The sequence below is a fragment of the Lissotriton vulgaris genome, chromosome 7 (genome assembly GCF_964263255.1).
Source record: "Lissotriton vulgaris chromosome 7, aLisVul1.2, whole genome shotgun sequence".
Taxonomy (NCBI): domain Eukaryota; kingdom Metazoa; phylum Chordata; class Amphibia; order Caudata; family Salamandridae; genus Lissotriton; species Lissotriton vulgaris.
Window position 1 is genome coordinate 1149892511 of NC_141695.1, and position 24005 is coordinate 1149916515.

The following is a 24005-nucleotide window of genomic DNA, read 5'->3' on the forward strand; positions in this document are numbered from 1 at the left end:
CCCTCTTCTTTTTATCATTTTTTGGCCCTGAGGACCCCATCCGCCAGGGCCTGCCCCCTAGTTTCTTTTTTTAATAAAAAAATTGGGAAGGGGGCCACGTGGCCCCCCGATGCCTTAATCAGCCCTGGGGACCCCATCCCCTGGGGCATGGCCTTTTTTTAATGTTTTATTTTTGGAGGGGGCTACGTTGCCCCCCTCCTCTGGCAACTTATGACCCCTGGGACCCCATCCCCCGGGGCCGACGTTTCTATTTTATTTTTATTTTTTTATTTATTTTTGTAATTTTTGGGGAGGTGGGTCGCGTGACCCTCCTCCGGGCTACTTGAAGCCCCAGGGACCCCATCCCCCGGGGCTGGCCCTCTCTGTTTGAGACCATGGGGGGGGGGGTCCCCAATCCCCCCACGGTCCCTCCGGCTCCCGGGTCCCTCGGGAGCCGGCATTGCTTTCCACAATGGGAGCTGCTAACATGCAGCTCCCCGTGTGGAAAAGCAATTTGGTTTGAATTTTGAAAGAGAGAGCAGGTTTCCTGCTCGTTCTTTCAAAATTCAAACCAAGTTTGCTATGGCAGGGCGGGAGCCGCGAGTGTCCCGGGGGTGGCCGTCCCCAGGGCCATCATTGGCTCCAGAGGGGACCGCGCGTCCCCCTCCCATCATTTTCCAAAGCCCCGTAGGGGTGGTGGTCCCCAGGGCTGGGGTGTCTGTCACGGATCCCAACAATTTAAATATTTAGAGCCCAGGAGGTGGTGGTCCCCGGGGCTTGTGGGCGGGCTTGAGTCCCCTCCACGCAGCGTATTTTTTCTTTTAAAAAAAGCCCCGGGGGTGGTCCCCGGGGCTGCGGAGGGGGCTGTGTGCCACCTTGCAATGTCAATTTAGTCGAGCCCCGGGGATGGTGGTCCCCGGGGCTCAGGGGGCCTTAGAGGCCCCCCCAACATTAAACTATTGGCCCCCCACACTTTATTTTCAACATGCCCCTGGGACTTGTCCCCCCCGGGAGCCAATTAGCATAGAAGCGCGGGAGCCCGCAATGAATTTTTTTTTATCGGCAGGATCCGAGCACCCTGCGCGGATTTTGCCGATTTAAAAATAATAATAATTTTTGGGGTGACCCTGGGGGACCTTGTGGGACCCCCTAAGCAGGCCTAGGGGGTCAGGATGTTTCTACCCTGCCCCCTTTTTTCGTTTTTCGTGGTTTTTGCTCTGCTTTCTTGAGCCTCAGTTCTACCGAGGCACAGGGTGGCTGCCAACACTTCCTGGTTTGGAGTGTTGACAGCCAATTAGCATACAGCTCGTGCTCTGCAAGGTGCGCGGATCCTGTGCATCCATAGATATATATGTGATTTTAATTTTGATTTTTTCAGGAACTACTGAACGGATTTACACTAAAAGGCACGACTCTGAACCAAGGTCTACCTTTCTGCCAAATTTAGTGTAATTCCGTTAAGCAGTTCAGGCTATAGCTAGGACTAAAGGTTCCTGTGGGAAATTGCATGGGGAAAACACGTATTGGGACCCTCCTTTTTTCTCGGCCCCCGCTTGATGAATCACCCCAAGACTTTCAGGATAGGAGGGGACCGGAGCGCCCCACCAGTTTAAAAATTTTGCAAATATTAGTTAACCAGCGCCAAAGTTATTCTCAATAGAATGTTGCGTATTTCCTATGGATTATAGGGTCTAACTATAACTACCTACTGGCGACCGCCAGTAGGTAATATAAATATAAATATAAATATATATATATATATATATATATATATATATTTATATACATATATATATATATATATATATATATATATATATATATATATATATATATATATATATATATATATATATTCCAACATCAAGTTGCCTGTCAAAGAAAGGACCACTCACGGGTAAGTTTCCTTGTTGCATCTCTTTAATGGAAAGAAGGCACTCACAGCGTCATATTACTTTTACTCAAATTCATATCCATTTCTCCCGACGCGTTTTGTGGCAAAGCACTTCTTCTGGGGGCTTTGGACTGACAGAGGATGAAACCAGGCAGTGTCCCAGCACTACTTTACAATCAGGTACTTCCCCGCCAAAGGGCGTGGCCACACACGTGGGCTGCTGGGATTGTGCTTGGAAAAATGAAGTAACACTATTTTTTTTATTAAACAGTGCTAAAAAGCAGACCACAGATCGTTTATGAGAGATATACTTTATATATGTTTCTCCTCACCTAAAGGTGCACAGAGAGAACCGAGTTATATAAAAATAGAATTAGAATTGGTCAACAAAAAGCAGAGAAGGCATAAAATGAAATTATGTGAAACCAAATGAAAGCCAACATTGGGAGATGAATGTCTGTGCAATTTCTGTCTCCAGTGAGTATTGGGTATGTCCACATTTCCCTGGTGGATAGTTCACTGGCAGTGCTTAATATGAGCCAATGGTTTCCGGTGCTCACCACCAGAACTTAATGCTTTTCATGAGCACCAGTTAGGACACCTTTACTTACAGGGAGATTAAGCGATTTGCCCATAATCACAGGATGTTAAGCAGACGCCAAGACTCGAACCTTGTTCCTCGCTCTGAAATCAGCAGCTGTGGCCATTACACCACATCCCCTCCCAACTTTCATGTTTAGTAGTTGATTCTGTTTCAGGCAGCGCTAACAGGAGAAATGGGCTGGTGCCTGCTGCCTCCTGACGAGAGCCCTGGCACTTATGATTTTACAAATTAACCACTGCTCACTGGTGGTAAACACACTGGTCACACTGGCCACACTGGACTCATTACTGCTGGCAGAGATGGTGGGATGTCTACTGAGTAGGCACTGACGGGAGACCGGTAAGAATGGACACCTGTAACAGGCCCCGTGCTATGTCAAAGCTTCCTCTAATGTGGTCATTGTGAAGGTTCACACACTGTTGTCTGAGCACAAATTTGGCTTTGGTGCAAGGACCTCCTGCATAAACAACCTGTGGCATATGTGGTCACACTGGCCACTTCGCCATATTGGATATGAACTGTTGGCTTCCTACATTTCCCTATTGCTCATCCTTGTTGTGATTTGATTCGTTTTTGAAGACAGGGGTCAGGTCACCTGCAGAATACTCTTAGGGCACAGACCTATTACAGCTCTTTTTAGGTCTGACTTTAGCCAATAACTTCATTTTACTAAAATTATATATTCAATATACTTACAGGGACATTCAGCCAGATTTTGTATCCATTGGTCTATTTCGGTTTCATTCACAATTTTACCACATACTACAGTATACAGCTTGTGCCAGTGGATCCGCCTTCTACAGCCATTGGCTAACTTCACTGTAAGTGATAGCATTCTGCCCTTTCACAAGAAGCACATTCAGACACAAATGGACATATTTATGAGGGCTTTGCATCATGCTTGCACCACGCAATGTGGTACATGCACCGTGCAAACCTCTCAGTCATATTTATGAAGACACTTTGCGTGGCTTTGAATGGCTTCACCAATATTAGGTAATACAGCTCTGTGCAAACCGCTGCGTTGCCTTACTCTGCGCAAGGGAGGTGTTCTGCAGTGGTTGTTCTCACGTAACTCCCATGGTTTTTGACGCATTACTAGATTTACAAGGACTTGTAAATGTGGGAATGAATCAAAATCTTATGCCTCTTCAGGTTAGGTGTAAGGAGGGGAAATATCTCTGTTTCTCCAAAGTTTTTCCTCTTTTTATGTGTGCTGCATACTGCATTCCTGCCCTTTTCCTGTGACACAGGGCAGCGCAGCAAGGTTGCTGCACTTCGCTGCCTTGCACCACGATTCTAGTAAATAAGTCCCAAAGTCTTCTCATTCGGCCGCCAGGGTCTACTACAGCAAAGTACGCATTTTAAGCCAAACAAATATGTTAGCTTTTAGCTAATGTTTTCTTTTTTCGTATGGTCGAGGGCCCAGCAGCTACTTCAAAGTTTTACAAAAAACACAACAATACAAAACAAGCATTGACAAAGCTATTAGTCTGGCAGCCACGCCTGACTCAATAGCTTTACCAATGCTTATTTTCAAAGTCATCACATCGTGACTTTTTCACATGCTGGTCACATAGCCTGCAAGATTTAGCTGATGTACCAGGGGATCTGATTCTCTTTCAAGAATCACAGCAGATATTGTTGTGGGTTGCTGCTTCCTGACATCCTGGAAACTGACACAACTTGGGCTAGCGGTTAATGGGGTGATGTCCTGTACTGGACGTGCCATCCTATCATAGCCTCATCCTGCTGCACATCTGCGCATGTCATTGGTCTCGGGAATTGCCATTGGGATTGTTGCGTGAAAAACACGAGATAAGAAGTGCCTCCATGTATATTTTCAATGTAATGTATGGAGGGCTTTAAGTGAGATGAAAAAACTAAGGGGTTATATAAAGGTGCCTTGCCAATGTAATTAAGGGTGTGGCTTAAAACACATAAGCTAAAAATCTGTGTTTAGCATGGTGTGTATCCCGTGTGTTTTGTTATTTCTGTCATTGCATCCAGATATATGATACAACAAGTAACCTACAGCAAGTCAGGAATATTGGCTTTGTCAAGGGTTGTTAATTGCATGAGATAAATAAGCAGCAACTATGGCTTGTATATAATACTGAAAAAGCTTCCACTTACAGCCCTGGTGACACCACGACAATGCTCATGCTCCTGAGTTTAATAATAATAATAATAATTACATTTGTAAAGCGCCTGGTTACACTGAGGCCAGTGTGTCCCAGCGCTACGGAGCAACAAGACAGCAAACAGTCAACAAATCAGCTCAGGAAAGCAGGTTCAATTAGGAGGCAGGAAACAGGTGCGTTTTAAGACCCTTCCGAAAGGTAGATTCAGAACACTCCAGCCGGAGTGCCTGAGGGAACGAGTTCCACAGCTGGGCTGCCAGATAACGGAACGAGCGGCCGCCCATTCTTGCTCTCCGGATTTTAGGAACATGCACCTTCCCTTTCCCACTTGACCTTAAGAGTCTAGACGGAAGGTAGGGGGTTAAGAAATCATGCAGGTACCTTGGCCCCTTTCTCTGTAGAATCCGATGGCTCATGCACAAGGCCTTAAATTTTACTCTTTCCCTGATGGGGAGCTAATGTAAAGAGGCCAACGCATCAGTGGCAGAGGCCCTTTTCGGGAGCATAAGAACTAGCCTTGCTGCTGCATTTTGAATGCACTGTAAACGTTTCAAACATTTACCATTAGCGCCCAGGTACAGCAAATTGCTGTAAACTAGGTGTGAGGTTACCAGAGCGCGCACAAGGATTTTCCTAGATGACATAGGTAGGGTGTCCAAGGTTTTCCGTAGTCCCCTCAGAATACACAAACATGCGCCTGCCACCCGCCTGGTGTGGTAGTCGAAGGACAGCTTATTGTCCACCCAAATCCCAAGATTCTTAGCTTGCAAAAAAGACAAGGGAAATCCAGAGAGAAAATGACTCTCTTAAGGATTTCCCTGCCCCAACAACGCTCACTTGGCATAGCGTCATGCCGTAACTTCTCCACTATGACATCATGCCGTAACTTCTCCACTAGTGAGAACTGAGCAGTATGAGCAAGCGCACATCGATGTGCCTGCTGTCACTGCAGTCCGTAAAAAAATGGACCGCCTCTGCCAGGGCACAAAGCGGAGCCCGATAGGGACCCGTTTCGAGGCCCCCTTTTAAAAACTTCTGGTGCTCAGCTGCGGTGCGATCCGGCCCACTTAAAGCCCTGAATGTATGTATGCAGTTTTGTCTTACCTTACATGTGTAGGACTGTATGCATCAGAATGAATTGCTCTGATGTTTTTGCAACCTGGAGTGCGCTCATTACGATGCACAGTGGACAGTCATAGGAATGTTGAGGCAGTGTTGGTTATATGTGCAAGTGCATCAGTAGAGGGGGCGAGCTAACAAATTAAAATGGAGAGCTGAGCGAGAGCCGAGTAAAGGGTCTGGCTGGGCTCTGGGAGCCAGTGCATGAGCCAAGCCCTGAAAATAATTGATATAAATATGATGCAACAAATATCATGTGAAAGAAATGAAAGTCTCTTTAAAATAAAATAAATTATTTTTTTCTTTAACATGCAGAAGCGTTTCACCTTAATACATCATATTATTTTTGTGCAGTGCACATCCTGAACTTGGTATTAGAAGACACTCTCATATATGACACTCTCATGGAGTGGTGTGGCTCACTGGTTAGAGGCGGTAGACCCGGGAGCAGAGGACGGCCCAGGACCATGGTTCAATTCCCACCGTGGCAGGGTCGTGGACCAGGGATCAACGGACTCGATATTTCTCACCTCAGTGCCTACTCTAACCAGGGAACACACTCGGCAACTCTGGGCATTAGCTTGCCTCATCTCCACAACGGCCCCCCACATACGCCGGGGATGCCTGGTTCCACCTTGGAGATACCCAGTAGGGACCATCTCACAGGGAAAGCCAGGACTGGTTCCCCAGCGGTCTACTGCGCAGAGATACTCCTTCGGGAGTCGATTCTAGCGCATTACAAACCCACAATTAATTAATTAATTAATTAATTGACAATGAAGAAAAAAAAAGTTATATGAAATAAAATATCTGCACACGATCACACAATTTGGTCAAGCAAGGAGCCAGGATTGGCCCCAGGTTTTCTAGTTTCAAATTATGCAATACACCCACTAGATGGCTCCCACTTTCTCTCTACTTTAACACCACATATTTGTACTTTGCTTTTAATTCTTGGTACAAGATTGCCTAGTGTGAGTGGCAGGCAGAAGTCACATCAAAGATCGGCTCATTATGAGCTCGTGTGTCCAACCGAACCTCAAGATGAGGCAACCCCGGGGTTCTAACTTGAACCTGGCTCGAGCATCAAGAGGCTCGTCCACGTCTAGGCTTAGGTAATGGAACTGACATGTCAGTACCACTTCTGTCCTCGGTCACCTCTACAAGATGAGTGGTGGCTGTGCACGCAACTGTTCGACTACGCACAGCTTTTCTGTTGAGGGTTCTCAGTTGGAGTGAGTGGCACTTGGTGGAAGTCTTTATGCTCAGCACAAGTATGACAAAACTGTTAAATACTATGGGGCATATTACCAAGCCCCTATCACCACCACAACACGTTGTGGTGGCGATAGGGTCAGCGCCCTATTACCTAGTCAGCATTAAAACACATAACGTGGCTAAAAGCCATGTTAAGTGGCTAAACGCTGCCTTGGTAATAGGGCCCTATTTCTTTGTCTTTGGTGAGCCCTTGCACCAGGAAGTTCAGGAACCTGGGCTTCTATGGGAATAAACAAGGGCATATTATCAAGCCCCTTATCGCCGTTCTTGATAATATGGCCCCAAGTTTTTCTGTGTTGCGAATATCACTCTCTCTGCATCCTTCTTCTGTGTCACTGGGTTCCCTGATACCGTGGAGCAAGTGGCAAACTGGCAATAGACTGGCAGATTTACAAGCCCCTTGCATCCCTTTTGCGCTGTCGTTACGTCACTTTTGTGGCGCAGCGGCGGCGTAAAAGTTGCGGCCCATTTACATCGTGATGCATCTCGGGCGATGCGTCAAGTTGTAAAGCCCTGCGAGAAATTATACCTGCGTCAGGTATAATGTATGCAGGGGAGGCGTTCCCAGGCAGGAAAACCTCGTAACAGTGACGCAGTGAAATCTATAAGATTTCACTGCGGGACTTTTAGGACGCCACTGCTAGGTAGTCTGGGAGTGACGTTGCGAATGCCTGACCTACGACTTATCAAAATGGCAAATTCAACCAACTCTGAAATTAGTGATTCCCCAAACTCTTTATATTGTTGATGAATCTGCACTTTGAGAAACATTACTCTGTTAACATGTTACAAAGCAACAGGTTGGGTGAGTCGGTAAAACTAAAAAAGCTTTTTAAAAAATCAATGAGATGTAAAAAAATAAAAAAATAAATCATTAAACTAGCAGAATAAAATCTATGCTTTGACCCAGTTATTTTTAGCTGTGGCTTTATGAACTATGCAACAAGTTATTTATTTATTTGGTGGTTTTTTATCAAACTGCTTTTTCATTTTACTTTGTGTGGGGGAGAGCTGAGTTGCAAAGATTCATAAATCGCAACTCTATGTAATTTCAATTTAAAAAAAGATGATGGTTCCTAGCACAGAGCAAGGCCAAGCTGGATTTTCCATCCCTGTAGTAGCCAGAGATTGTACCTCAGAGTGATGTATGTGAATTAAAAGAAAAACTAAAATTGAGCAACCATATTGGAGGAATCTAAAATCATACACATTCAAATTTAAGTAAATACACTTTTATGGAAATACAAATAAATCAAAAAAAGAAAGGAATAATTTTAAATGAAAGACTTTTTAAAGGAAAAATCCCAAAATGACATTAAACTTGGGTGGAGTTTAGGGAGTAGTGTGGCTTCTTTGGGTTCAGGGATTGGTGACATTTAGGGTGATGAGTGGTCTTTAGGGACCAGGGATGGTGTTGCATTTCCGGGTTGGATTGTTCCAACCCCATTACAAGGAGGAAGTTAACAAATTGCCCTGGGCCCCACACCTCATGACGCAAGATTAATAACTACAGTGTGGTCTCAGGTATATTACAGACCTACCTCACTGCTTGGAAGCAGGCCACATTCTTGGACCCCAACAATTGGTGACAAGGGGGAGTGCAGCTTAATCTTCCTTTTCCTGGGCTGGATGTGTCTTTCCTTCTGCCATTGTGCCTTTTCTGGTGGTAAGACCTGCACAATTCTGCCTGTCTTGTTGCCCTCCTGGTTGCGGAAGGTGTTGATTGGGCATGCTGAGGCCATCTTCCTATACCTGACTGCTTGTTTGTTCCTGCTGCCATCGTGCCTGTTACCCTGCTGGTGAGCCCTGCACCATTTCGGCTTCTTATGCTGCACTCCTTAGTGCTGCCTGTTTCTGTTTTTGCACCATTCTGCAGGATCTCCTGGACTACTGGCTACCCCTGCTGCGCCTGTCATGACTTCGGTTCCTGTCCTTGAGCCTTTTGTAACTGATGGCCCTCCGTCAGCGCAGGTGGCGTGCTGGAAAGACTAGGTGGAGAGGCTGGAGACCTACTTCGCTGAAGTGGCATTAGAAGAGGACAGACAATGCCATGCTGCTGCATCTAAGGGCTGCCACAATTCACAAGTTGAGTAAATCCATGGTGGAGGCTGGCCCACCCATCACATATGTTACCCTGAAGCGGGCTCTCACTGCGCATTTCGAGCCACTCGCCAATCCTTACTAAGAGCATCTCCTCCATGCCAAGTCAGGTAGGTACCCGATGAATCAGTAGGCACATTTTATACAAACCCACCCGCCAACTTAGATCGTCCAATCTTGCCCTCGCCGCAGTCCCGCGCATCCGGAAATCCACCATGGGTGGCAGATCCTTCTCCTTCATGGCTGCCAAGACCTGGAACTCACTCTCCACCCACCTCCGCCTTACTCAGAACCACATCTCTTTCAGAAAAGAACTCAAAACCTGGCTCTTTGACAAATAATGAACCCCTTCCCATAGCGCCTTGAGACCCTCCGGGTGAGTAGTGCGCTTTACAAATGCCTGAACTTGAACTTGAACTTGAACTTGCTAGATTAGAAGACCTTGCCAGCACCTACATGCTGCCGGACGCCATGGATGAGATTCGGGCACAATTCATAGAGGGTGGTGCTTCCGTCAAGCTGAGGTAGAGCATTCTGCAGGTCCCGGGGATGTCCATGGCTGACAGGCTCACAATGGGGTGCTAAAAAGAACTTCCTAAAGTGTGCGGCGCATATGGTGGTGGCTCGGTAACGTCAAGTGAAGAGGGAGCTGGTCAATGCAGTGGTACCAATGGGGACGGATAAGAGCAAGGGCTGTACCAAGCTCCCAAAGTATGCTATACTTGCAGAGTACCCTATCCTCATCAAGGGTCCTGCCCAGCACACACGAAAAGATGTTTTGCTTGCAACAAACTGCATCATTTTGCCAAAGTATGCCATTCCACCACTACTCCCAAGGGACTCAACCCAAAATCAGTAAATGTCATGCACACGCCAGGAGCCCACAGATAATGAAGAGGATATGGATGATGATGATATTTTCACAACTGATATATCTTATGAGTCCCACTCCAAGAGGGCCAAAGTGTATGTCACCAAGAACGGCTCCGGAATGCTGCTGAGCTACCGAACAGATTAACATCTCTAGCTAATTTCATTTACTTTCAGTATACATCTAGGGAGCGTGGATGACTTAATAGCTGAGTTCTCGCAGCTGTTAGTTGGTATCGGGTGTCTCAAGGACCTTCTCATAAGCCTCTACATTGATTAATCCATCAAGCTGGTGGCACTGAGACATAACACGCTAGCATTCCATCTGCGCCACAAAGTGGAGAATTAACTCAGAAAATTGGAGTGGCAGTCATAATTGAGAAGGTAGATGGCCCCACACCCGGCGAAGTCAGAATGTGTTGACATGCGCTTACTGAACATGGCCATCCGGCGAAAGCGCCACCTGATGCCCACTGTTGTTGATATTGTGGCAGAAGTCAGTGGCTCGAGCTGATTTTCCACGATGCACTTATGGGCACGATATCATCAGTTAATGCTGGCTCTGGTGTCACAAGCTATTACTACCTTCTCCATCCATGTGGGCCTGAGGAGATACAAACGCCTCAGTTTTGGCATATCCAGTCGAGTGCCGCAAAAGTTTTTCAGGACACAATCAGAGGGGTGTTGACAAGCCTGTAAGAGGTCATTAATGTCAGTGATGACATTCTGGTGCACGCCCCCTCTATATAGGAGCACCATGACAGGTTAACGGCAACGTTTTGACTCCTTCAGGGGAACAGACTCACCCTTCACTGTGGAAAGTGTGCCTTCCTACAGACAGAAATGGCATTCTTTTGGCACTGTTTCTTGGAACATGGGGTCTTGCCTAATCCCTCAAAGGTCCTGGACATTCAATCAGCCCCAGCCCCTCCCACCGTCACAGGTGTTTGCAGTTTCTGGGGGATGGTTAATTACTGTGGCTGCTTTATTCCAAATCGTATGGCTCTCACTGCCCCGTTTCGAGAACTAAATAAAGCTAGTGCAGTCTGATGCTATCCCTGCTGGCCTGGAAGTGGTCTTGTCCCAAAAAACAGGATGCTGCTGGATGGACTCCAGTGGCGCATGCCAGTCAGGCTCAGACAGAGACAGACAGCGTTACTCTCACATCGAGAAGGAGGCCATTGGTGTGCACTGGGGATGTTGTCATTTTCATATATTTCTCTATGGACAGCCGTTTGTGGTTCACCATTGATACTGCTGCTCACCAGCTCCTACTGCAAGCAACTACCCAGGATCGAGAAGTGGATCCTCCAATTACAGGAATACCGCGGTTCTCTGTGGTATACCGACTCGTGTCTAAAAACCCTGTGGGCGATCTCTCCATACATGCACGGCCCACCATGGTCTGTGAGATGTCTGACACAGAGAAAAAGGAGAAGTATGTGAGGCTGGTGGTTGAGCATTCAAGGATTCTGCCGATCTCCCTGGAAGAGATTTTCACAGATACTCGTTCCGATGAATGTCTACGATTGGCACTCTCAGCAGTGCCATCAGAGAACTAGCACCCCATTACTCAGAATGCTTCTAATTACACAGAGGAGGTGTGTGCAACTCTGGCGTCCCTGTTTAATGTATGTCATGAACTGGCTGTATCTCTGGAAGGGTGTTTGCTTAGAGGCCCCCGCAGAAAGCTTAATGCGAACCCTCAACAAAGTCCTGAAAATTGTGCTGGCCAATGGACAGAAAATGGAGTGTGCTATGTACGTATTCCTATGAGAATATCATCTCACTCTGCATTCCACAAGAAAGGTGTCTCCCAGTGCCCTATGCATGAACAGAGTGGCTGGTGACACATTCCTCATGTTGGTGAACCCTCCATGCTCAAGGATCAAGTTGCCGATGCTTTAAGTAAGCAACGAGTACAATATAACAAGATGTCCACAAAGAGACGATTTACGCAAAGTCATCTGTTATCTGTGACTGTGTGCAAATTTATATTGCCTTCTGAGTTAGACCCCTGGAGGATGAGTGCAGTGAGGGTAACAATGATCACGGCCCAGAAGGGTCATGAAACCATCAGGAGGAACATGTGATTTTTCAATCTCTAACATCAGCCAGACACTGGATCAAGTAAAGCTTGCTGTGCAACTCCTGTGGCTGACCTGGGAGGTGAAAACGAGAGTATGAGAGGTTCGCACAATGATGGCTGTGCATCATCGGTAGCCCAGGCTGGGGAAGCTGATGGTCCTCAAGAACCTCTCAAGCCAATGGAAGTTCAGGAGACTGTCCTGTGTCTTGAAGTGGGGGATGGTCTCATGGTGGGATCTCCCAAATGGCTAGACATCCCTTGAGATGCAGATCCTGGTCCTTGTTGGCATGGAGTGGTGAGATATATTCTGAAATCTACAAAACTGAAGGACAATATTCTGAAGTGAGGGCATGGTCATGTCCTGTGTGTTTGGCTACATTGTTTTTTCTTCATGTGATGCTAACTGAGTTTGGTGGAGATGTGCATTTATCCAGGCTTCTTACAATAGTTTGAAGTTGCTGCTGTTTGTGGCTGTCTGTTTTTTCGAGTGAATTTTTTGGCTTTTGCTTTGTTCTGTTATGTGGGTTAAGGTGGAATGTTGTGTTTCCGGGTTGGATTGTGCCAAGGCAGCCCCCGAGTGAGGGGTCTCTATGGAGCATCCCCATTACATAGGACCATGATGGTAATGGCCATGAAGTAACATGGATGTTAATAAACAGCCCAGGGCCCAGCACATCATGGCAGAAAAATAATAGCTAAAGTGTGGTCTCAGATATATTATATATCTACCTTGCTGCTTGGAAACAGACCACATTCATGTACAGGTGGGTGAAGTTCAGGCATAGAAAGATGTTTTTATAGTTCAGGGATTGGTTTAGTTTAATGGATGTGAGGTTTTTTAGGGATCAGGAATGGGTAGAGTCTGTGGGTGGGAAGGGGTTTTTAGGGTTCAAGGATGATTGTAGTTTTGAGGTGGGGGTTCTTGTGGTCCTGGGATGGGAAGAAAGTAGGTATGCTGAGCTTACAGATGATGGAGTTTAAGGGCGGTGAGGGTTTTTTTAGGTTCAGTAATGGGTAGAGTTTAGGGGTGACAAACAGTTTTATGGGTTTGGGAGTTGGAGTTTAGGGGTGGTGAGGGGTTTTTGGAAGGTGTAACTGGCATTATTCTCTTAAGCATAATTACTCATAATTATAGCAAAATTGCTTGTAAGTATGTGAGAAGCATAATCCAGTATTTAGCTATATTTTCTTAGTACAAAATGCACCCTCAAGTCCAAAATGAGCCAGAGGATGTGTGTTGCGCTAAGAGATATAGCACTAAATGCTACAGGACACGAATATCAGTAGTCAGCCGCTGCTCGCTCCATCTTAGATCATTTGTCCTATGCTTCTGTTGTAGGATTTTGCCCAACATTACTCCTAATTAAGCAAGCTAGCACGATTGCATAATTTCAGTAAGTTTGCATCACAGGGCTGATGCGTAATTACAGAAATTACTCTGATTACTCCGACGCAATTGAATTATTGCCCAGACCTGATTTTTAGGGGTCACTGATGGGTGGCGTTTAGGGATATTGAGGTTTTTTAGAGCTCAGGGAAGCTTGGAGTTTAGATACTTGGTAAGGTTCAGGTATGGTGGATTTTAGAGGCAGAGAGAGCTTTTAGTGTTCAGGAGTGGATGTAGTTTAAGCTTTAGGGATGGGTGGAGTTTAGATGCAGTGAGGGGTTTAGGGTTCAGTGATGGTTGGAGTTTAGAGGTAGAAAGGGTTTTTGGGTCCAGATAAGGGTGGAGTTTATGAGCTAGGGATGTGTCAAGTTTAGGCATGGTAAGGATTTTTTTAGGGCATAGGGATGGATGGTGTTTCGGTCATCCAACGTAATTTTTGACAATGTAAAGATTTAGATCCGAAATATTGGCCCGGGAGTAAAACACTGTAAGAAATGCCTTCAACAAAAATATTTGTGAAAGCAAGACCTACAAACATTGCGTTGTGGCCCTGGCATCGTTTGGGTTATAAAACGATTGTTGTGGAGATTTGAGGTTCGCGGCCTCGCCGAGGCCGCCACTGTAAGCGGCTCGGGTTTCTTCGCAAAAAAGTTGTGGAGATATATATATCACACTGTGGGTAACAGGAAAATTGCCAGGCACTTCACGTATCTCAGATACTGGTCCTCACCAATATTCTTTATATTAATATATAAAAAACCAATGTATTTAAGAAAAAGAAATAACAACAAAAAGAAATTAAATAAGAAGATTTGATTTCTATTGGTGCTTTATGTGTGCATATATCAGTAATGGTTTTGATTTTTGAAATATATATATGCGAATTTGCACACACAGTTGAAGTCTAGTTTGATAATAAGGTATTTTACCAGTATTGTATATTATTATAACTTCTATGCGTATATTTGCACAGTTAGGATATGAATTCCACAGATGCTATTTTAAGCACAAGAAGAAGGTTTCATATCATGTTTATTTCAATATCAGAGAGAGGTATTTTACCGATATTTATTCTGATATTATTTTGACTTCGCTGTTTATTTACACATTTGCGTATTTGCACAAATATGTAAAATTGACAAAAAATGCAAGCATTAGTGATATGATATGTAAGAGTATGCTTTCTATTTCCATAGAGGTACTTGTCAAGTGAGGGATTTGTAATGTGCACTTTCACTTTAAAAATGCCTTCCATTGGTCATTCATTGTCGAGTGAACAAGCGGCGGGAGCCGCGAAACGCGTCTCTGACTTTGGGCGAATAAAGAACGTTAAGAAGGAATTTGGGTCCGTGTCCTGCTTTTTGGTCAATGCGCGATTGAGGCGTATGCGCTAGTTTCTTCAGGATTCCACAATATAATTGACTGGTGTTCCGACCGGTCATTCACGGACCCCTCCTCCACTTTGGGCAAGGCAACAAACGGAACCTCCTCCAGGGCAACCGAAGAGGATTATACATAATTCCAAGACGGAAAACAGCCAAGCCCCCCCGCATCAAGGAAGGTGAAACAACGTACCGGCAGCGACGTAAGGTGAACGACCGAGTGGACGAGCGAGCCCACGGAGTTGAACGACCTCGGAGATTCAGACTGCCAGGTACCGGAAACATTGATATTGACATTGTGGGGAGGAGGAGTAAACAAGTTTGAGCGGGAAAAGAATCGGCTAAATTAAAAATCCACGTTTTTCCTTGCAATAAAACGACCAAATAATTCATAAATTAAAACGCTCAAGATGTCGAGCGACACTGTCAAGGAAAGGGAGGCAGCTGCCACTGGCATGTTCAAAGATACCCCGGAAGTAAGTCGGAATGTACGACTTAATGACACGGCCAATAATGCAAAACCGGACTCTATACAATTCAAAATGAAACAACTAGAGAAAAAAATGAGGATGGAAATGAGTAAATAGTGGGAATCGAGGTCCCTCCAAAGCTATATTGAAGTAGGAAGAATCCCCCATGGCCTGAGAATCCTTACCGCCCCCACATATGAAGAGCCAAATTTGTAACCCATGCGCGAGTGGGCAGAATGTAACCTAGACTCTAGAAGACTTACTTTGTTATTGATCAAATATGCCGATATAGATCGAGCTCAGCTGTTGAATGAGATAGATGCCCTAAATGAAGAGTAGGGAAAAATGGGCAAGAAGGGGAGATCAAGAAACTACGTAAAGAGATGGAAACGCGTATTAAAAAAAGAGGAGGAAAAGATTAAAGAAAGAAAAACGCAGAAATTTCAACGCGATAAAATGGATTATGAGGTAGGGCAGATATTTACGTTTGCTAAAAAGTATGATGCTGAAAGACAATTGCAACAAAGTCAAGGACCGGCAGCCAAGAGGGCCAATGCTCGTCAGAGGAAGGTGGGGGAGGAAGTCGCCACCAGCAGCTCAAATGAACAATTGTCGTCCAACAGCGAAGAAGAATCTGAGTTGAGAAATCCCTCAGGAGAAACCAATGGAACAAAACCATCGCCGGGGGAAGAGATGAACATTTTAGCAGCCCAAAGATTGCCATCATTAAGATCAAGGAATCCGCCGCAGACAAACGCAAATGAGCAAACAACAAGCGCAAACAAAGGCGTAAAGCAGCAAACCGGAAATCAAAATGCACAAAAAAAGAAAAAAACACATTGGAGAAACAAATAAATGAAACGAACAAAACCGTGGTAAACCTGTCCAAAGTAACACTGACAAAGGACGAGGTAACAACATTAGGTTTGGGGTTATCATACTGCCCGCCTGTAAATTTTGATTATCCAATAGTCCGGACAGACATATACAAAGGAATAAGAAAACTTAAGTTAAAAAAAATGTTTGCAATAAAAAATAAACGAATCGAAGGTGCTACACAGGGGGACCTACAAGTGGAATCCACACCTCCAGGATCAAATACTGAAGCAGAATTATATGAGATGTGGAATCAGGAGCAAACTGTGCCCAACACACAGATCAGAGAAAGTGGTACTAAGGGAGCAGGACTGACAACATTTAAACAGAAATCAACTTTTTGTCCTATCACAACTCATGATGCCATTGATACCTACCATGAAATTATCACTACTAAAATCAAAAAACTAAATAAAAAAATTGGATTGACCACACAAAAGTATCGAAACCAAGACCACAAATTTTTCCAACTAATGACTAAACTAAAAAATCACAGAGATGTCATCATAGGGAACAGTGATAAGGGAGGGAATGTTGTACTTTGGGGACAGGAGGACTATAAAATCGAAGCCATGAGTCAATTGAATGACAGGAAATGCTATAAGCGCTCGGATATAAAAACATTAAAGGAAATGTATCAAATATATTACAAGAAACTCTCAGGATGGCGAAGTAAGAAACTAATCAGTGAGGATGAACAGAAATATCTAACCAATAAAAAAACAGTTATACCCACGATGTACTTTATCCCGAAAATCCATAAGGATGAAAAAAAGCCTCCGGGACGTCCCATCATAAGCGCGATTAATAGCATTCTAGAAAAGACTTCTGTGTACGTTGATTATTTTTTACAGGACTATGTCAAGTCTTTACCCTCGTACATCAGGGATACAAGTGACTTTATAAACAAAATCAAGGAATTTACATGGAATGAAGAATATTTATTATTGGCATTTGACGTGTCCTCATTGTACCCCAGTATCTCCCATGAATATGGAATTAATGCGATAAAATATTATTTATCAACCAGAGACCCTATTTATAAGCATCACAGCGAAGTATTAACATTAATGATAGAATTTTGCCTATACAACAATTATTTCATGTTTAACCATTTGTTATATTGCCAAGTGCAGGGGGTAGCAATGCGGGCTAGCTTCTCCCCGAACTACGCTTGCCTTCATATGGGCATGTGGGAGAAGCTAGTCCTCATGACGGAATTCACTGAGATCATGACTACCAAGATTAAGGTGTGGTTTAGGTTTATAGAGGACCTTTTTATTATATGGCATGGTACTAGAACAGAAGCACTGGAGTTTGTAGCACAAATAAATATCAACAAACTAAACCTGAGGTTTACAGCAGAAATCAGTGCAAACAATGTACATTTCCTAGACACTAAAGTATATATACAGGATAACAATCTTGAGACTACCTTATTTAGAAAGATGACATCTGGGAACTCGGTCCTTCATGCCACAAGTTCGCATCCACGCCACCTAATAAATAGCATTCCCTATGGCGAGATGCTCAGAATCAAGAGGGTTTGCAGCACGGCAGATGAATTACAAAAGGCACAACATGAAAGTAAGAAAAGATTTCTAGCAAGAGGCTACTCAGAACAGGTGATAAACCAAGCAATGGCTAAAACAGGGATACTAGTCATAAAGGACCTACTGTCCAAAAGTAATAAGAAAAATTTGGACACAATCAGTGAGGATACATCCTCCAAAGATCATGCAAATACTTTTCGCTTAATTATAGGCTACAGCAGACAGCATAAAGAACTAAGAAATATTATCCAAGAAAGCTGGCCTATTCTTTTAAGTGATCAGGTGCTAGGACCCTTGCTTCCGCAGAGGGTGTCCATCACCTACAGTAGGGATCCCTCTATGCGTGATAACTTGGTAATATCAAATCCTGAAATTTTAGCCAATCCTATTTGGTATCAAAACCTGAAAGGCTTCAAGAGATGTATAACATGCAAAGCATGCACACATGGCATCAATACATCCACATATGTAAGTCCTTTTAGAACTAAACCTTATAAAATAACTAAAATGCTGTCTTGCAAATCAGAATATGTGGTTTACGTTCTAACGTGCCCATGTGGTAGAATATATGTTGGAAGTACCAAATTACAAGCCAACATAAGAATACTCCAACATTTACGCGCGGTAGCCAATATGGATAACACCTATCCAGTGGCCAGACATTTTAAGGAGGTCCACGGTTCCAATAATAAAGGTTTATCCTATTACCTAATTGATTCAGTACCCCCAAATAGACGGGCGGAGACAGAGAAAGTCGACTGCGCAAACTCGAAACGAGATACATTCTACTACTAGACTCTAAACAACCACAGGGTCTTAACAACACGGAAGAACTGTACACATGTATAGAATGAGTAATCTTTGAAATGAACAAATGATGATATCAGAAAAAGATGAAATAACATCAATTATGAGATTAACATGTCAACAATATACTAAAAGAAACTTTTTGTTACATAAAAGTATTTATTATGTATTTAATTTAGAATGGGATGTTTTTATGACATTTTATCTGTATATAGTATTTATTTATTATATCGATGTTATTGGACATATTAATTCTCATTATAAATCTTTTGTACATAATCGATCTGTGATAAAAAGAAGGAATCAAGTGACTGGTAGACATAACATGTGTGGTAAATATAGAATAGATGGAATTCGGAACACGGATAACATGCAAATATTGACCGTACACAATATACAGAAATAGACAGAATTATGATGAAATAATGTACTGTACACATATATCAATTTTAATTTATCTTTTAAATCACAAGTTGAATCTTATGATTCGGACACTAGCACTTTAGGGGATACTTCTATTTCTATTTTTATTTATTTTTTGAACTACCTCAGGAAATTTACAGACATACTAAGGTATTTTACCGCAATCAACTTTTTGCGAATTTGCACACAAAGTTGAAGTCTAGTTTGATAATAAGGTATGTTACCTGTATTGTATATTATTATAACTTCTATGCACATATTTGCACAGTTAGGATATGAATTCCACAGATGCTATTTTAAGCACAAGAAGAAGGTTTCATATCTTGTTTATTTCAATATCAGAGAGAGGTATTTTACCGATATTTATTCTGATATTATTTTGACTTCGCTGTTTATTTGCACATTTGCGTATTTGCACAAATATGTAAAATTTACAAAAAATGCAAGCATTAGCAATATGATATGTAAGAGTATGCTTTTTTATTTCCATAGAGGTCCTTGTCACGTGAGGGATTCGTAATGTGTACTTTCACTTTAAAAATGCCTTCCATTGGTCATTCATTGTCGAGTGAACAAGCGGCGGGAGCCGCGAAACGGGTCTCTGACTTTGGGCGAATAAAGAACGTAAATAAGGAATTTGGGTCTGTGTCCTGCTTTCTGGTCAATGCGCGATTGAGGTGTAAACGCAAGTTTCTACAGGATTCCACGATATATATATATATATATATATATATATTTATTTTTGATCACGGTAGTAAACTTTACTACCGTGTTCAGGAACTATAGAGTTCGAAACGCGTAGGTGGAAAAAGAAAACAGGTCATTAAACCGAATTGAAATTCCAAGAGGAGTGCGGTGTATTTTGTGAAGAGTTTGCTAGTGCAAAATTATTGCAAGGCTGTCCTTACCTCGCCACCGGCACCAGATACCAGCCCCTCCCCCCGCAAAGGACGTCTTGCTGGAAACATATATATATATCCACCTACCTGCTTGGCTTCACGAACCCATTGTTTCACCCACTCCTCCACGCCACCCGCCTGGATTGACCGTGATTGTGCATTCTGGGATTTGCGGTCCCTTAATTAACTCGGACTGCATGAGTGTGACCACTTCATAAGGGGGAGGAGATCCAGGTGTTGCCAAATATTTCAGCAGGGAGGAGTTACCTGGGGGAGGCCATGTCACAGTGATTGGGGGCTGAGGAAGGCTAACTGAGCCGAAATGCATTCGCAGCCACTGGGAACCTGAGACTTAAACGAACTGTTTTTCCCGAACTCCCTCTGGCCTCTGAGTTCTTCTTTCATGAGGCAACTTGTACGTCATATATATATATATATATATATATATATATATATATATATATATATATATATATATATATATATATATATATATATAGATAGATAGATAGATAGATAGATAGATAGATAGATAGATAGATATAAACATACCATCAAGAAATATGGATGTGAATTTAAGAATAGTAAATCTTTACTTCCCTCTGTGAACTTATCCTTCAATATTTTGTCCCCCAATATTTTGTCCGCGATATAAGTGCACCACGATATTGTTGTGCTCTGTATTCAAGAATGTAATCTCTTCCGTGCACTTGAAGCTCAGAATAGGCTGGTTAGCACTAATTACCAAGCCTCAAAAACAAAAAACAAAAATGTTCTAATTAATAGTTTATAAGCGTAGAAAGATTTAAAATAGAATGCTTGAATTACTTCCCCTTGAATTGAATCAAGAGATGGCCAGATTTCTGTTTGTATTGTATACATGGTTATAATGTCACATTTGTTGCCCCATTCCATGCAAAAGAAGCAGTAGAGAATCGATTTTTTGGGGGGAAAGGGTAACTCTAGGCTGGTTTGCTTCTCAGACGTCCTCAATTTTGCAGTTATGAACTATGAGGGACAGCGATATGGAGATGTTTGCCCAGGATCAGGCACTTTCTTACATATTTTCTTTGAGTTTGTCGTTAGTTCTCCAATCATTTGACTTAAAGTTTAGAAAATATGGGAGAGAACCAGTGTTGTTTTTAAAAGGATTTGAACATGAACAAATTAAGAGCACCACTTTTTTGTATTATATTACATTTTACCGAATCATAATTGTGAGAACTGAAAATTGACAAATGTGGAGAGAAATGTTTTTTGTCCAAAGAAAATGAGATGAGCATATGAAACAGGCAAAAATGTCCCACTGGCAAGTCTTTCAATTTCTTACCTGTCCATTGGATCTAAAAAGTCAGATTGGTTAGAAAATAATTCAGAGGCTGATTACAAGTTTTGCAGGGACACCGCCTGCACGCAGCGGTCGTGAGAATGTGGCCATGCCATTGGCATCCTGTCTGCTGCAATCCAACATTACTGCGGGGCGGGCAGTGTTTCCAATGGAGCCGGATGCTTTGGCTCTAGGAGTGAGGCTGAAGCTGATGCTGGCAGCACTGCTGTGCCTCCAGCATGTCAGGCACACTGTTGCCATGCACCGTGCGCACACTGACATGGGTGGCATAGGGGGGGCACAACATAAGCCACACGGGCTTGTTTGCCCTGGGGCCCTTTTCTAAGGACCTTTACCTGACTTTCTGCTGACCTTTTCATGGCAGTTTCCCTGCCATGAATAGGTTTGCGGAAAGGCCATTCGGAATAGCCACGGTGGTGTCAATGCCGGCAGCGCCACCATTGACTACCACTGTCCATACCTCCACAGGACCAAAGATCTAGGCTGTGGTGGCGGTCTGGCAGTGGTCTGCCGGCCCACATTATAATCAGGAGGTGGGACTGCCAGGTTAGCGGGCAGTTGGACCGCCAAACGACGATGGCCAAATTCATAACTAGGCCCTCAGTTATATGTCGGGAACTGACTGGCATCTGATTGAAAGCACCACACCACTAATGGCTTTTGAGAGGTATTACCATGTTGGAAAATCTTCAGATAATTACATTAACACCTTGCGTGCGGCGCCGATTCTCCCCCGGTGCTGAACATTCCAATTGCGGGTGTGGTCATGACGGAACGGTTCCGTCATGAGCACAGCGCGACCGATGCTCATGACGGAACCGTTCCGTCATGAGCATCGAAGGGGTTAATGGCGGATCGCAGTTGTACAGTAACGGTGGGGTGGTAAATCTGCACCCAAAATTACCATTTCTATTGGAATCTTGCCACCATCACCCTTCAATTTTGTGTGTGCATATTTCCCCATTACTAGGCCATTTGTCAAGCACAAAGACTACTTGCTGTAGGCAGTGAAACTGTGCGGGGTGTTACTACTCTCATTGTATCCTGGGGTGGTGACGACTATCAAATTGTAATTTTATTCTGCCCGAAAAGAAAACTTTTCGGCCGAAACTTTATTACAACAGAACTTGTGACAGGGTCCTCAGCGTTATTTTTATCTTGTCAAAAAATGTGTTTATTTTGAACAAAATATTGTATCCCTGCCCAGGAGATAATACTACACATTGTAGAAAAAATTGTTTTGTGTAGTAGCAGCAGTACTCTGAGCCCAGCATGAGCCTTCTCCGGCTCTTGAGAGAGTCAGCTTCAGGGACATCTGCCAAGAGGAACTAGCCTAGGATAAGGAATAGAAAGGGGTAGACTGACTCTGGCAATCAAGCCTGCGGCTGGCCTATTGTTATGAAACCAGGAAAGTAAGTTGAGAAGATAAGAGCTGGGCCGTCTTGTCTCCTCCAAGCTCTCACTGGGGATTTTATGGTTAGATAAACTGCAGTTTGGCTGCACCCAAACCCCGACAAGCGAAAACCAACAACAAATATGTCCGACTCACAACTACCACGTCTGGACTTTGTTTACCGCTTCATTGGAAGGCTGTTTTGTAGAAACAACATTCCTGCTTTGTATCTTTCTGCTATTAGCCAACGACGAAGTATGCGTTTTGCAAGAAAATGCAGGTCCCCTCAATGAAAAAAAAGATATCCTTCACAATATGCAGCTGTCCTGCAATAATACACATAGTAGTAGTAGGCACTCAATCTATAGTAAGTAAATTGTATTTCAATCTTAATTAATGTGGTGGGTCCATTCTGTTCCTGGGTGAAATTTTAATTGTGCTAGTGAAATTCACAATTTTTTCCATTTCACTTCTTTGGGGAACTGGTCCACAGACAAAAATGTCTTATTCGAGAGGCGCTTTCTGTGCTTTATTGCCATTGCACCTAATATTACAAAATGTAAATGCCAGCATTTATAGAGCGCACAGCTACATCCAACGGAAGTATCCCGACGCTGTCTGTATACCGCTTAGGAACCCTTCCTGGCTTTTCCCTGTGAAATGTCCACTCCTGGGCACCCCCTAGGTGAAGCCAGGCATCCCAGCGCTGTTGGGGCCGTTGTGGAGATTAAGCAAGCTATTGCCCAGAGTTGCAGAGTGGGACCCATGATTAGAATAGGCACCAAGACGAGAATGATCAGGTTCGAGGAAATTGAGCCCAAGACCCACCGAGGTAGGTATTGAACCGTGGTCCCGGGCCAGACCTCTGCATCAGGGTCTGCCGCTCTAACCATTGAGCCACACTTCTTTTTTGGAAAAAAAGCCACAGTTTTACACACTCAGGGTCCACTTGCTTCAGAGAAGAATCTACAACAAAGCACACTTTTTACTGATGGGGTATGTCTATGGGCAGTGATGGACGACTGCCTGACCAGCATTTATACTCCTCGAAAGAATGGAAAGGCCTGTATAGGGTTTTCAAACCTCCTATTGAAGTTCATTAAAATAAAGGAAAATGGGGGAAATAATGGTACTGAAAGTGATTAGCAGAAAAAAGCTAAACTGTTGAGTGCAAAAAGTCTGGAATTTCAAAGGCAAAGACAGTCATAGCAGCTTGAGAACAGAAAAGTATCTCTAGGAAGGCAGGTAAAGCAGATAGGAGAGCAGAAGCATGGTAACAAATAGTGAGATTGGTCAAGCCATTCAATCAAACAACTTTGCTTATAGGCAGCTAGAGAAAAAAGTGGAAGTGTAAATCTGTCCTTCAGGAAGAGTGAAAGGGAGGAAGATG